Source organism: Arachis ipaensis, chromosome B8, assembly GCF_059453495.1.
Source record: "Arachis ipaensis isolate K30076 ecotype BB chromosome B8, ASM5945349v1, whole genome shotgun sequence".
Taxonomy (NCBI): Eukaryota; Viridiplantae; Streptophyta; class Magnoliopsida; order Fabales; family Fabaceae; genus Arachis; species Arachis ipaensis.
Genome location: NC_142443.1, coordinates 120731627 through 120746391, shown reverse-complemented (window position 1 = coordinate 120746391; position 14765 = coordinate 120731627). Strand labels below are relative to the sequence as shown.

At 39.1% G+C, this 14765-nt stretch overlaps 1 pseudogene; it reads left to right on the top strand.

Moving 5' to 3' along the window:
- Positions 1 to 507: 507 nt before the first annotated feature.
- Positions 508 to 1161, top strand: LOC107611322 (zinc finger BED domain-containing protein DAYSLEEPER-like; annotated as a pseudogene).
- The last annotated feature ends 13604 nt before the right edge of the window (positions 1162 to 14765 follow it).

Below are 14765 nucleotides of genomic sequence, written 5' to 3'. Positions count from 1 at the left end.
TTTTCTGATATTATTTATTAACAATTTTTTTTGGCCTTGATGAATTGCATGCACAACTAATAATATTTGGTATTATTTAAGAGGAGATTATTGTTTTTGGTACCTGTATCACTAAAAAGAATTTAAAAAATAATCGTGTATGTGAAGTTGAAAATGAGTGACATTGTTTTCATGGTTATAGTAGCATGCTTGTCCAAAATCCTACCAAAGGTATCAATGTAGATGATAGTTTTTATCAAGCGAGACAGTCACAGAAATATTTGGATAGGTTAATTTTGTTGATATGAAACACTGTTGCTGTCTTGTTCTGCTGTTTTGAGGTACAGGATAGTAATTTTCATAATCTTTAGGCCGTGTTTTCTTTGCGAGATATTTGAACATGCATTAGTTTATGAATCATGCTGAAGTTTTATTGGCTGCTGTTTCTTTGGATTAGTTTGTGTTAATTTTAGCATGTTTGGCACCAAATTTTGAGTTATGTACACCTTGCTTTATATGCAGAGCAAGATGACTGAAAACAGTAATATTGAAGCAGCAGGGATGTCCGCTAGCACTCAACCATCTTCTCCATCGTCAGGTGTTTGTAAGAATCGGTCAGCTGTCTGGGATCATTTTGATGTAGAGAATGCTACCAAGAAGAAGGCTAAATACAAATATTGTGGTAGCTTAATACAATATGGGAATGGAACCAGCTCAATGGGTGGTCATTTGAGAAGATGCAAGCAAAATCCTAATAATGATTCGAACAAAAGAAGAAAAACAACGACCACACCGACTATAGATGAGCATGGTGTTTTAAATTCACCCAGTGCTTCCAAATTTGACCAAGAGGAGGCTCGAAGGGCACTTGTGGAAATGTTTATTGGGGAAGAGCTACCATTTCGCTTTGTTGAAAGCCTGAAATTCCGAAAATTTGTACATGCCCTACAAGCAAGATTCAAAGTTCCTTCACAGACTACATTAGCACGTGACATTGGAGCTCTTTATGCTGAAGAGAAGATGAAGTTGCAAGATTTTCTTTTGGCAAATTGTGGTAGAGTACGTCTAACCACTAACACTTGGACTTCAATTCAAAATTTTACTTATATGAATTTGACAGCACACTTTGTTGATTTTGATTGAAAATTATATAAAAAAAAATACTTAATTTTTGTCAAGTGACAAGTCATTCAGGAGAGGTTATAGGAGCAACAATTGAATCTTGTTTAAATAATTGGAATTTGAATCGGGTCTTTAGTGTGACAGTTGATAATGCCTCGTCTATTGATGTTGCAATTAAATATCTGAAGCAACGATTGAATTCTGGGAATAGCATTATTTTGAATGGTGAATTTATTCATATGAGATGTTGTGCACATATTATAAACTTAATTGTAAAAGAGGGGTTGAAAGAGATTGATGAATCAGTCTTGAGGATTCGTAGTGCAGTAAAGTATGTTAGATCTTCTCCATCTAGAGCTAGTAGGTTTCAAAAGTGTGTTGAACTAGAGAAAATCCAATATAAAGGCTTGCCTTGCATGGATGTTGAGACTAGGTTGAACTCTACCTATCAAATATTAGAGGTAGCTTTGAAGCATCGCAAAGCATTTGAGTTGCTTGCTTTGAAAGATAATACTTATATAGGAGAGATGAATGGAGGAAAAGGGAGAGGTGTTCCTTCTGATTCAGACTGGGAGTATGATGAGTCCATTGTACCATTTTTGCGAGTGTTTAGTGATGCCACTATACGTGTTTCTGGTACCTTATATGTTACCAGTGATATGTATATGAAGGAAGTATTTGCAATTGGATGATTTATTCGTCATTCTTGTGATTCTGTTGATTTTAGTACTATGTCAATGGCAGAAAGGATGAGGGTTAAGTATAAAAAGTATTGGGGTAATCTGATTTGGTGAATATGTTGTTATTGATTGCTATCGTACTTAATCCAATGCAAAAGATTGAGTATGTCAATTATTTCTTGGATTACTTCTTTGGAGAAGAAAAAGGAGGCGAATTGAAGTCAAAGTTGTCCAAGTGCATAAAGTTACTTTATTAGCAATACCAAAGTTATGAGGAAGCAAGTGAAGCTGATACACAAGATGTTCAAGCCAACAACATTAATACCGATCTTCATGGCATGGGCTTTTTTCTACAAGCAACCGGTCGCAGAACAAATACAAGATCTGAACTTGATAGATATTTACAAGAAGAATGCGAGCTATACTCCCATAAGTTCGATATACTAAACTGGTGGAAGGTCAACTCAACCCGATTTCCAATTCTTGGAAATATGGCTCGTGAGGTATTGGCTATACCTGTTTCTACGGTAGCTTCGGAGTCTGCATTTAGTACTGGAGGAAGAGTCCTCGATCCATACCGCAGTTCCTTAACACCTAGAATGGTAGAAGCCTTAGTCTGCACAGGAGATTGGCTTAAGGAAGATCTTTTCTCTGCTTTAGATGATAATGATGAAGTTCTTCAACAAGTTGATCAAGGTATAAAATTTGTTTCATATTTCTTCTCATTTTATTTTATTTTTGTTTTTGTTATCTTTTTATTTTATAAATTAGGTATTAGTTACCAATTAAAAGTTGTTGAATATAGACTTGATAATTAATTTGATTCCCTTGGCAGATATATTTTTCTCTAACGATGGTGCTTGTTCTATGGCGGCATCAATTGATAATCTTGATGATGACTAGGTATGCTTAATATTCTCATTTGGTTTAATACTTTCATTCAAAGATTTGTTTTGAAATGATAAAGGTATATTTTGTTATTTTCAGATATATTTTCCTCAAAGGTTGTGGTTGTTTGATGATTTTGTTGGCAACTTGGCATCTTTTGATACTTCGTGGTTGTTGTTTTAGAGAGATTTTTTGGTGGTATTCTTTTGATATCTTGAGAATGATTAAATGTTATATAGATTAGCTATTGTCATTAGATTTATAAAGAACCAAATTCTAGTTGTAATGAACCTATACACTTTAAAATGACTTTAGTATTAATTTTACTTTAAAAAAAATTATGGTTTGAAAATTGAATTTCTAAAAACTGGTTTTACAAGTAGATTTTTTGTTAAAATATCTGGTTTAAAAATTGGATTTTTAAAAACTAGTTTTAAAATTGGATTTTTGGTTGAAGAAACTGGTTTTAAAACTGGATTTTCAAAAATTGGTTTTAAAATTGAATTTTTAGTTAAAAAATCTGGTTTTAAAACTGAATTTTATAAAAAAACGGGATTTTAGATTTGGATTAACAAAAACCGGATTTAAAACCGGTTTTATACGTAAAACTGGATTTAAAACCGGTTTGTAAGTAAAACCGGATTTAAATTCTAAAATCGGTTTAAAACCGGTTTTTGTTTTTTCAAACCGGTTTAAAACCGGTTTCTCTCTTCAATCCAGTTCTGGTTTGGTTTCATGAACCATAAAACTGGTTTTGAAATGGATCCAGTTTGGATTTATAAAAATCCAAACCATGCCCACCCCACTGCTAGGTGGGAGACACCCCACCATGGAAACATCTTTCTTACCTTTCTCTTTGTTTATAGTTCTAGTTTCTTGCATGTTTGCTTGTCTTAGTAGCTTATGATTAGTTTAATTTTGAGTTTAGTAAGTTAAATTGCAAATGGATCATGGTTTCGTGATGTTTTGAATGTTTTAGGGTTGATATGTTGATGTGCTAAGGCTTAGACCCTTGGTTTTGAAAAGAAAAAAAATTTTTGAATCAGGGCACCTGTGCGCACGCACCTTGTCCGTGCGCATGCAACTGCAATTTTTGCCATCTGTGCAAGCACACGCTATTGTGCGTCTGCACACCTTTTGTAGCGTCCTCTGGTCGCAGCGCCAGCACACCCTGTGCGTGCACGCTGCCCTATTTTTCTTGATCTGTGCATGCGCACTGCCTTGTACGCACGCACGCATGTTCCTTATCACGCTATCTGTGCGTCCGCACAGACGTGTGCGTCCGCACGCAAGCTTGCACTCCCTCTGGTGGGAGCGTTAGCACAGCTTGTGTGCCTGCACCCCAACCCCACTTGCTCCTGTGCGTGCGCACGGACTTGTGTGCGCACCCACACATGATCCATCCTCTTTAAAAACAAAAAGAGTTTTGTGCATCCGCACAGTTAGGTGCGCATGCACACATCTATATTTTTCTTCTGTCCGGAGCACTCGCACGCGTCGTGCGAGCGCACACCCCCTGTTCTGCCTTGTGTGCGTATGCACGCCTTCGTTTTCTCTCACTTTACTTCTTTTCTTCTCTTCTCTCTACTTCTTCTCTTCTTTTCCCCTCCATCCCTCCCCTACCTTTCTTTTCCATGTTTTTCTGCTTGTTTTACTTAGTTTTCATTGCATGACATTTTTGTTTTAGTAATTATATTAGTTTTGGTTTAAGTGTTTGTAATTGAATAAGTTGCAAGTGTTTGCTTGTTGTTTGATTGGGTTGCTTGTTGATTGAATTTCATGGATGCACTTGTACTTTACCTTCAATTACTATCACCTAATTGGATTTGCACATTTACATTTTGTTACATATTAGGTGAAACTTTTATAAGTGCATATGAAATCAAGTGAATTGAGTTGAAATTACTTGTTTATCATGATTTTTCATATCACATTCATCACATGACCGGTACTTGCTCCCTGTTAATGCTTGGCATTTGTTTGAGTGACTTTGCTTGATTGCTATCAAGTGTATCACTTTTTGTAATAAGTACCTATACCATGTGACTCTTTCTTTGTGTTTCATGATGAATAAGTAGTTTTCTTTTCATCATTGCATTGGTTATTGCTTGTTGTGCTATTTTATCAATCTTGCGCTTTCACTTGCACAATATCAATAACCAATCTCTCATAGGTTCAATTCACTTTTGTGTTACCTAGGGTTGCTTGTACCTTAAGTTTTGCTTATTCTTTATTTACAACCTAGGATACTTAATTGAGAAAATCATTCTTAACTATTTCTTTTGATTATGTGGTTACCATTTTAACCGGCCAACATGTGTGTTCTAAACCGTGCACACTTAGAATACACACAATGCATTTTACTATACCATAACACTATGCAAAATTCCTCAATTAGATGCTTATTTACTCTCTCCTTTACCTTTTTTGTGCTACTTTCCTTATGATTCCTAATTATACCTTATTCATTCTTTTTGGGATGAGACACAAGGCAAGGAGCCGGGAGAGGAAGAGGACACCGAGGATGGAGATGCCGAGCCTACAGTGGACTTGGCGATTTCCACACAACCCAAGCCCCCGCATCCGCCAACTGAAGGTGGAGCTCTTTAGAACCATTCTCCCCAGATTATGTTTGTGCACGGAGGACCGTGCAACACTTAAGTGTGGGGGAGGATTCACCATTTTTGGGGCATAAACTTTCTTTTCCGAACACTTTGCACTTTATTTTTTTCTTCTTTTATTATGATTTTTGTAGATATTTATTAGTATTTTTTACTATTACATTTTCATGGTATATATTTATAGATAGAAGTTGTGATTGGATGATGTGAATAGCATAGCACCTAGTTCAATTTTGGTCCAAATTGTTCATGTTAGTTTTTGCTTGTTAAAAATTAGGAAAAGAACTAGAAAAATTTTGAAAATTGCATCCATCACATCATACATACATATAGAAAATAATTTTGGTGAAAAACAACAAAGATTTCTAAGATTTTTATTTTTAGGGCGTTCTATTGAATTGATTTGGAAAAATTATTTTAAAACTTGCTTGAATGAATTCTTGTGGAACATAGAAGAGAGATAGAACAAAATGCCTTGTGAGTTTTTGAGATTTAATGAGTGGTTACACATTATAACCATAATTTTTGTTCATTGTGTGCTATATCTCCTTCTATGATTGTTATCTTGGTTTTGCTTAATTCTTTATTTCCGATGTTTGATGTCTTGAATGCATTTAGCATGATTAAGGCCATCTTTGAATTAAACTCACTCACCCATATAGCCTTACCCTTGCATCTACCCTTGTTAACCCCTTTTGAGCTTTTTAATCCCCTTTGTTCTAAATATTAGCACATTACAACCCTAAGCGAAAAACTATGAATTATCTCGAATTGCATCTTTGATTAGCTTAGGTTAAGATGTGTGTGTCATTTAAGTGTGGGGGAAATTTTGGGAAGCATTGATAAAGAAAAATTATGTTTTGGGTACTTATTGAAAATTTGGGAGAAATGGGTGCACATTCATGTATCAATTTGCTTTAACCATATGCATTTGTCATAGGAAAAAAATGAAATGAAAGAAAAAAATATAGTAATAAGATGGGACAAAAGTTATCCCAAGGAAAAAGAAAAAAAATTGGAATAAGAAATGCATATGTGTTTTGAATAGAAACTAAGGCATGGATGTGTGTGAAAAGAAGTAATGGGTGGCTAGAATGCATTTGTTTTTGTGGGATGATTGATATAGGTTGAGTTGGGTACTTGAGCTAATCAAAGATTCAATCCTTTAGTCCACTTAGCCATATACTCATCCTACCCTTACCCCAACCCCATTACAACCTTCTAAAGACCTCACGATCATTGCATTCATGCATCACTTGTTGTTGATTGTTAGATGGAAAGCAAAACCTTGAAAGCATGATTAGAAGGAGACTTGAGTGATTAACCCTTAGACACCGAGTGATTAGAGTGCATACACACCTAGTGAGGGTTCGATCACTTGATTCTATGTTTCCACATCTCTTATCATGCATTCTTGCAAATTGCTTCTTTTTGATGAGTTGGATCAATTCAATAGATTTTGTTTGCATTGAGCTAATTCTTTGCTTAGCCCTATATGTCCATAATCTTGCTTGGAATTTGATTGTTTGTTCTCACCAAATCAATAGGAAACTATAGATACATAGATATATATAAATAGTATATAGCATACATGCATGCATATACATAGTTGTATTCAATAAGTTGTTGCCCTTTTATCCTTCTCCTTTGTTGGTTTAGCATGAGGACATGCTATTGTTTAAGTGTGGGAAAATTGATGAGTCCATATTTGATGGTATATTTTGAATCAATTTGGATGGATTCTAGCATATGAACTCACACTTAAGCACTCAAATAGTATACTTTTGTGTTATCTCCCTAATTTGGACATAAATGTGAAAACATGCTCTTTTGTACTTATTTTGACTAATTTTATTTCATTTACCTTCCATTCGATACCTTGATGTTATTTGTGAGTGATTTCAGATGAATAGGGTAGGAATTGCTTGGTGAGAATGGAAGAAGGGCATGCAAAAGGGAGAAAGCATGAAGAAAACAAAGGAGGAGAGCTCAGCCATGCGTGTGTACGCACAAGGATGTGTGGGTACACACAAAATCGAAATCAGCATGCGTGCGTGTGCATAGCCACTTGTGCGTATGCACAAGAACCCAAGAGCGAATCCAGAGCATCGTGAAGTGTGCGTGCGTACAACCCTCTGTGCGTATAGGTGGAAATTCAGCAAAGTGTGCGGACGCACACATCTGTGCGTCCGCACAGGTCCTAGTGCATGCCTTTATTAAAAATACACGTGCACTCGCGATTTTGGGGCTTCCTTGGCCCATTTCTAAAGGCTTGAGGCTGGTTTGAGAGGCTATATGAAGGGGAATGCAACACATATGAAGGGAGCCATCTTAGAATAGGAAAAAAACACATAGTAGGAGTAGGAGTAGTGTAGATTAGGAAATTCTCTCTTGGGTTTAATTAGGGTTTGTAGCATTTTATACCTCAAGTTTGATTTTGGATTATAGCAATTGCATTGTAAGTATTTCTTTAATTTCTTCTTTATTTACATTACTTGCTCTACACTTTCATCTATTTCAATTTCTCCTGTCCATATTTACATAGTCTTGCAATTTTGGATTCCTAGTTGTTTAATTTGATGTTTGATGGCTTTTATATGTTTGTTTGAGTTGCCTTTATTGATTTTGAGCATTTGTGGTTCATAGCTTTCCTTAATTTACCTATTTTGCCATGTTTTATGTTTATGCCTGTTCCGAGGGTTACCTAAAACTGGAGGTCGATCTCGGTCGAGATCTTCTGTACTGGTCGGTGCCGACGTGTCCGGCTGGTGAGTGGCGGCCGGAGCTGTCGTGTCCGACTTGTTGGCTGGCTGCACTGCTGATCCTTGGTCACCGGAGGGTGGGGGTACCTGCAAGAGACTCCGATGCTTAAGTTAGCATGGGTATTAAACAGGTTTTTAGTAGAATCAGAGTATGAGTTATACCTGGGTGCTCCAGTGTATTTATAGTAGTGTGGGCTGACCTTTCTGATAAGATAAGTTAGTTATCTTATCTTATCTTATCTTATTTTAAGTGAAGTCAGCTTATCTTTAAGGGAACCGCCTTTATCTCTATAGGCTTGGGTTGCCTTTGGATTTGGGTCGTGTTCCTCTATTTGGGCCCTTTATTGGGCTTTCCTGTCAATTTGGCCGACCTCTTTGAGAAGAGGTCGGATAGCCTGACCTGAAGAGGTCGGTCGCTTTGTCGCCAATCATCCCAGGTCAGATATCTCGACCCAGGGTATGAACAGTGCCCCTGCTTGAGCTCGGTCTTTTTTGTTGAGGTCGAGTCCTTGACTTCGGTCCTTCTCTGGCGAAGCCGAACTCAAGCATTTTGTCGATTCCTTTCTTTGTAGAGCCTTTTTGAATGTAGAACGTTTTTTCCTTTAAAGGCGTGCGCTTCTGTATTAGCGCTTTGTTCTAGGGAACGTGCGAGGGTTTAATACCTTCATTAATTGGTATTAATTGCCCCGTTTTCCTTGGCTTTATTTTGAATTTTGCTTCCTCAGAAAGCGGTTTTTCTTCTTCGTTCTTCTTTTACTTTATCACTTTTTTGCCTGTGCTTTGTCTTTGCTTTGCGGCATCATTCAGTGATTTTCTGGGCGATTCTATTTTTGAAGCTTCTTTCTTCATTTCAGGTTGGTTCTTTCTTCCTTTCCTTCTACGTCATTTTTTCTGCCTGATGGTGAGAAAGTTTCGATTTTACTTTGAGAAAGTTTGGATCTTTCTGCTTTTGCTGTGTCTGGTTACTGTCGTAATGCGTGCTCTGAAGTTTCTTCACCCTTTTGTATGAATCTTTTCGTCTTTCCTATTGCTTTGAAGCTCTTAGGGCTTTTGCATGTTATCACTATTTTTGTTTGTGCTTTTGATGATAATTTGTTTGATTCTGGAGAAAAGGATGTGTCTTTGACGATCCTTTGCTTGGCATGTTTGGTGTTGTCGAAGCTTTTTGCTGATAGACTGTAAAAAGATAATGGTTTTGATGACTTTTGTACTTTTTTGTGTTTTGTCTTTCTCCTATGAAAATGCTTGCTGTGCAAAATCTTCTTTTCTTGTTTGGGGGATGCCGAGACGTAAGCTGTAGATTTTTCCTGAAACCTTGCTTTGTTACTGCCTCCAAAGGATGCCCCAGGACTTTGGTTTGAGTCTTGGGGTTTTTCTTTTCTGTTTGTTCTTCTGTATACTAGTCGAGTTATTTTGCCCCTCGTCCGAGATGTTTTTTGGTAATCCCATCTTCTTTTCTTATTGTAAGATTAGTTGGCCTCATGTCTTCTCGCAATAACATTGTAGAGATGTCTTCTAAAGTTCCCGAGGGGATGTCTGATTGGCTGGACTCCCTTGTCTTGATGTGTGTCTCTGTGGTGGATGCTGATTTTTGTGTAGAGCTAAGGAAACGTCATAGGATTTGTGGTAGCAGCACACGGGAGAGGGATTATGAGCTTGTGGTGCCTGATTCTGATGAGAGGGTTTGTTTTCCTACTTTGGTCGAGGGGGAGCGTCCCTTTTTCTATGCTTATGAATATTTCTTCAGCCAGTTGGACATTACCTTTCCTTTTACTGCTTTTGAAACCGATTTGTTGTGGTCTTGTAATATTGCCCCATCCCAGCTTCATCCGAATTCTTGGGATTTTATCAAGATTTTTCAGCTGCTTTGCCAAGAGTTAGGCATAACACCTTCCGAGACTCTTTTCCTCTATCTTTTTGTATCTGCCAAGCCTGGAGGTTCCTCCAAAAAGAAAGCTTCCTGGGTTTCTTTCAGGTCGGCCCAGGGGCATAAAGTTTTTGCCATGTATGATGAGTCTTTTAAAGATTTTAAGAATTATTTCTTCCGAGTCTGTGCTGTTGAGGGAGTCCGCCCCTTTTTTCTTGATGAGAATGACGAGCCTGCTTTCCCTCTAGAGTGGCAAAAGAATGTGAGAGTGTCTCGCTATACATGGGAAATGCTTGATGAGGTTGAGCGGGCTTTTGTACTTGTTCTTGAAGATTTGTGGGGGGAACCACCCCATCTGGATACAAAAAGGTTTTTGAGTGATCCATCTTTGGCTCGAACTGCTTTGGGTACTGTCTGACTTGTTTCTGTAATTGTTTCTTAGTTTTGCTTCTTCTAGATAGTAAATTATCACTATGGTTGATTCTGTATTTTCAGAGATGTCGAAAAATAACGATTCTATGAAGGCCTTCGAGAAGGCAAAGAAGGCTACATCTGCTCAAAAGATTTCGGCCAAGGTGGTGGGAGAGGGGTCTTCTCAAGTTTCGGTGAAGCTGCCCGTGCCGAGTTCTCCTGGGCCGAGGAAGGTGATCCCTACTCCTCGAGTTCGTCCGGCTGACCCTCCATAAACTTCTGCCGCCACTTCTGGTGCTCCTCCCAGCAAAAAACAAAAAACAATTGAGCCTTGCAACCTTGACGCTCCTGACTTTGATGCGGTGGAGTTTGTTGACCAACAGATCGGTCCTTATGGTGCCCTCCCCATGGATGATGTTTCGCTCCTTCGCCATTTAGCTTTTATAACTCAGAGTAGCATCAAGATGGCCCATATGGGGGCTGCCCTGTATCGGACTGCTCAAAATCTTCCTCTCCATGCCAGCAAAGCCTTTATGGAGGAGGTTGAACAAGAGTTTGATAGGATGAAGGGCTTGAAGGAGGAGCTTGAGGTGAAGGTGGCCAAACTGGAGAAGGATCTGAAGAATGAAAAGGCGAGTTCCTTTGCTCTGGCGGCTTCTGTGCGGTTGGCCAAGGACATGGCATTGAGGCATAAAGACAGCTACGTCACAGCTTATCGGGAGGGGATGCGTTTGAAGGAGGAGTTGGAGAACGCCCGAGCTGATTACTCTGAGCTCCAGGGTCATCTTGTTGGCAGTGTGAATGCTGCTTACGAGAGCCTGAAGGAGCAGGTTCGAATTATTGCGCCTGAGGCCGATCTTACTCTTTTTAGCCTGGATAATGTTGTGAGGGATGGTAAGATTGTCCCTGATGACCAAGATGATGACGATGTCGATCCTCCCCCTGTGCCTTCTGCCAAGGTGTCGGCTTCTATAGCTCCTCCCGCTGGGATTGTTCGTCCAGAGTTAGATCCTGATTGTCAAATTCTGAATAGGGACGACGGTACAGTAGATACAGTGCCTCTCCAAGCTCGCCCTCCTTCACCTCGGACTGATGCTGCCGAGCAGTCTTCTAATCTTAGCTGAATTTTCTTGGATATTTGTGTAGATAGCCCGGCTTGTGGGCTTTTAAACTCTTTATTTTGTAGTTTAAATATTTTGCTTGACTGTTGATACTCCTTCTGGTTGCTTGTTCAGCAACTTTTGATTTTGAAAAAACAACAAGTAGCTTTCAAGCTTTTGGGCCTGACCCAGAAGTTTGTTATAATATTGTATTTTATATCATGCTTGTTTGCACTTGTCTCGGCATCTTACTTGGTTTTGAGAATGCTGAAGCCTTGCTGCTTGGCCTCTTTGAATTGCTTTGTGTTTATTGCTTGTAGCTTGGATCCTTTGAGGTTGTGGATGTGTGGACCCCACTTGTATTTCGGTTTTCCGGCTCTTGTATTTATTTCTAGCAATCCATAACCGATTTCTTTACGTTGGTCTTTTTCCCGTTGTTTTTGTAGTCCTCCTTTTTGGACCTTTGTCAGGTCTCTTTCAGGGACTACTTTTATAACTTGTTGGTTGTAGGAGATCGACTTCTTTGCGTCGTCTTTTTCTAAGTTATTTTTGTAATCCTCTTTCTTGGACCTTTGTTGGGTCTCTTTCAGGGATTACTTATATAACTAGTTTGTAGGAGGTCAACTTCTTCATGTCGTCCTCTTCTAAGTTATTTTTGTAATCCTCTTTCTTGGACCTTTGTTGGGTCTCTTTCAGGGATTACTTATATAACTTGTTTGTAGGAGGTCGACTTCTTCATGTCATCCTCTTCTAAGTTATTTTTGTAATCCTCTTTCTTGGACCTTTGTTGGGTCTCTTTCAGGGATTACTTATATAACTTGTTTTTAGGAGGTCAACTTCTTCATGTCGTTCTCTTCTAAGTTATTTTTGTAATCCTCTTTCTTGGACCTTTGTCAGGTCTCTTTCAGGAATTACTTATATAACTTGTTCGTTGTAGGAGACCGACTTCTTTATGTCGATCTCTTCTAAGTTATTTTTGTAATCCTCTTTCTTGGACCTTTGTCAGGTCTCTTTCAGGGATTACTTATATAACTTGTTTGTAGGAGGTCGACTTCTTCATGTTGTCCTCTTCTAAGTTATTTTTGTAATCCTCTTTCTTGGACCTTTGTCAGGTCTCTTTCAGGGATTACTTTTATAACTTGTCCGTTGTAGGAGACCGACTTCTTTATGTCGATCTCTTCTAAGTTATTTTGTAATCCTCTTTCTTGGACCTTTGTCAGGTCTCTTTCAGGGATTACTTATATAACTTATTTTTGTAGGAGACCGACTTCGTTAGGTCGATCTCTTCTAAGTTATAGCAATTCCTCTTTTATAGGGTTGGCCAGACCTCTTTCCAGGGATTTGCTGATAACTTGGGTTGACTCGGTCCGACTTCTTAACGTCGGCCAGTCTTTAAGTTATTATTTAGCAATCCATAAGACCTCGTCAGGTTCTTTTTCCGGATCACTTTCGATAACTTCTTGCATTATTCTGTGTTCATCTTTGCCGATTTGTAGAAGGTGGTTTCTATCTTTGTTTGTTCGACCTTTAGATGAATCACGTTTTCATCTCTATTGGTCTTTATCGTGATCGTGCAGTGAATCTGTTTTTCACTTTTTGCTGATTTGTTGCTTTATAATCGGACGATGAATGCTTCAGATGAATGCGTCTTGAGAATTTGTAGAATATCTAAAAATATATTTTATTCAAAAGCAAGTGCAAATATATACATACGGGAGTTTTTCATCCCTTTTAATCAGATAATTTCTGGATCTCGACTTGGTGCCTCATTAAAAAACCTTTTCAGGAAAAAGAGTGCATCCGAGATCTTTTACCTTCTCTAGCTATAGTACCTTCTTAGGTTGCAGGCGTGCCATGATCTGGGAAGCTCTCATCCATCGAGTTCGGACAGTTTGTAGTAGCCCTTTCCAGCTACTTTTCTATGACTCGGTAGGGTCCTTTCCAGTTTGCTACTAGCTTTCCTTATCCGGGTCGAGTTGTTCCAATATCATTTCGGATTAGGATGAGATCATTCTCAGCGAAACCTCTTGGCACTACCCTTTGATTATATCTCGAAGCCATTCGTCGCTTTAGCGCTTCTTCCCTGATCTGGGCACTTTCTTGGATTTCCGAAAGTAGGTCGAGCTCTTTTCTTTGAAGTTGAGAATTGGCTTCTTCATTGTAGTGGACTACTCTAGACGACCCTTCCTCAACCTCTACTGGGATCATTGCCTCTACTCCGTATGCTAGTCGAAATGGTGATTCGTTTGTGGTGGAATGTGGCGTTGTTTGATACACCCATAGGACTTGTGGAAGTTCTTCGGCCCAAGCTCCCTTTGCAGCTTGCAGTCTCCATTTCAACCCAGTCAATATGACTTTGTTGGCAGCTTCGGCCTGTCCATTGGCTTGAGGATGTTCGACGGAGATGAACTGGTGTTTTATGTTCAGATCGGCTACTAACTTTCTGAAGCCTGCATCTGTGAATTGGGTGCCATTGTCCGTGGTAATGGAATATGAACCCCCGAACCTTGTGACAATGTTCCTATATAGGAATTTCCGGCTTCTTTGAGCAGTGGCGTTGGCTAGGGGCTCTGCCTCAATCCACTTTGTGAAATAACAAAGAAGAGGCACGATGGGAAAAATATGGCCGGCCACAGCTGGCATGTGATGTTAGCGTTGATACCCCTACTATGAGGAATTTGACTTGTCCTGATCCTTGGGGGAAAGGTCCGAGGAGATCAAGTTCCCATTTTGCAAATGGCCAAGGTGAGGTTATGCTGATGAGCTCTTCTGGCGGGGCGATGTGAAAGTTGTCATGTTTCTGGCATGGTGGGCATGTCCTTACATACTCTGTAGCTTCTTTTTGTAGAGTTGGCTAATAAAATCCCGCCCGGAGTACTTTTTTGGTGAGAGCTTGTACTCCGAGATAATTACCACAAATGCCACTGTGTACTTCCTCTAAAACTTCCCTTGTGTTGGAGGTCAGCACACATTTTAATAGTGGTATTGAAATTCCTCTTTTATATAGGGTGTTGTTTATGATAGTGAGTACTGAGCCTCTCGTTTTAACCTCTTTGCCTCCTTTTTATCTGTGGGGAGTGTTTCTGTTTTGAGGTAATTAATTATGGGGGTCATCCAATCTTGATTCTGACTTGTTATGGCTAGGACTTTTTCCTCTTCCGAGATTGACGGGTTCTGTAGCATTTCCTGGATGAGGCTTCTATTGTTGCCCCCTGGTTTGGTGCTGGCTAGTTTTGAGAGTGCGTCAGCTCGGGCATTTTGTTCGCGGGGTATGTGGCAGATCTTGTATTCCCCGAGTTGTCCGAGCTGTTCCTTGGTTTTATCCAAATACTTTT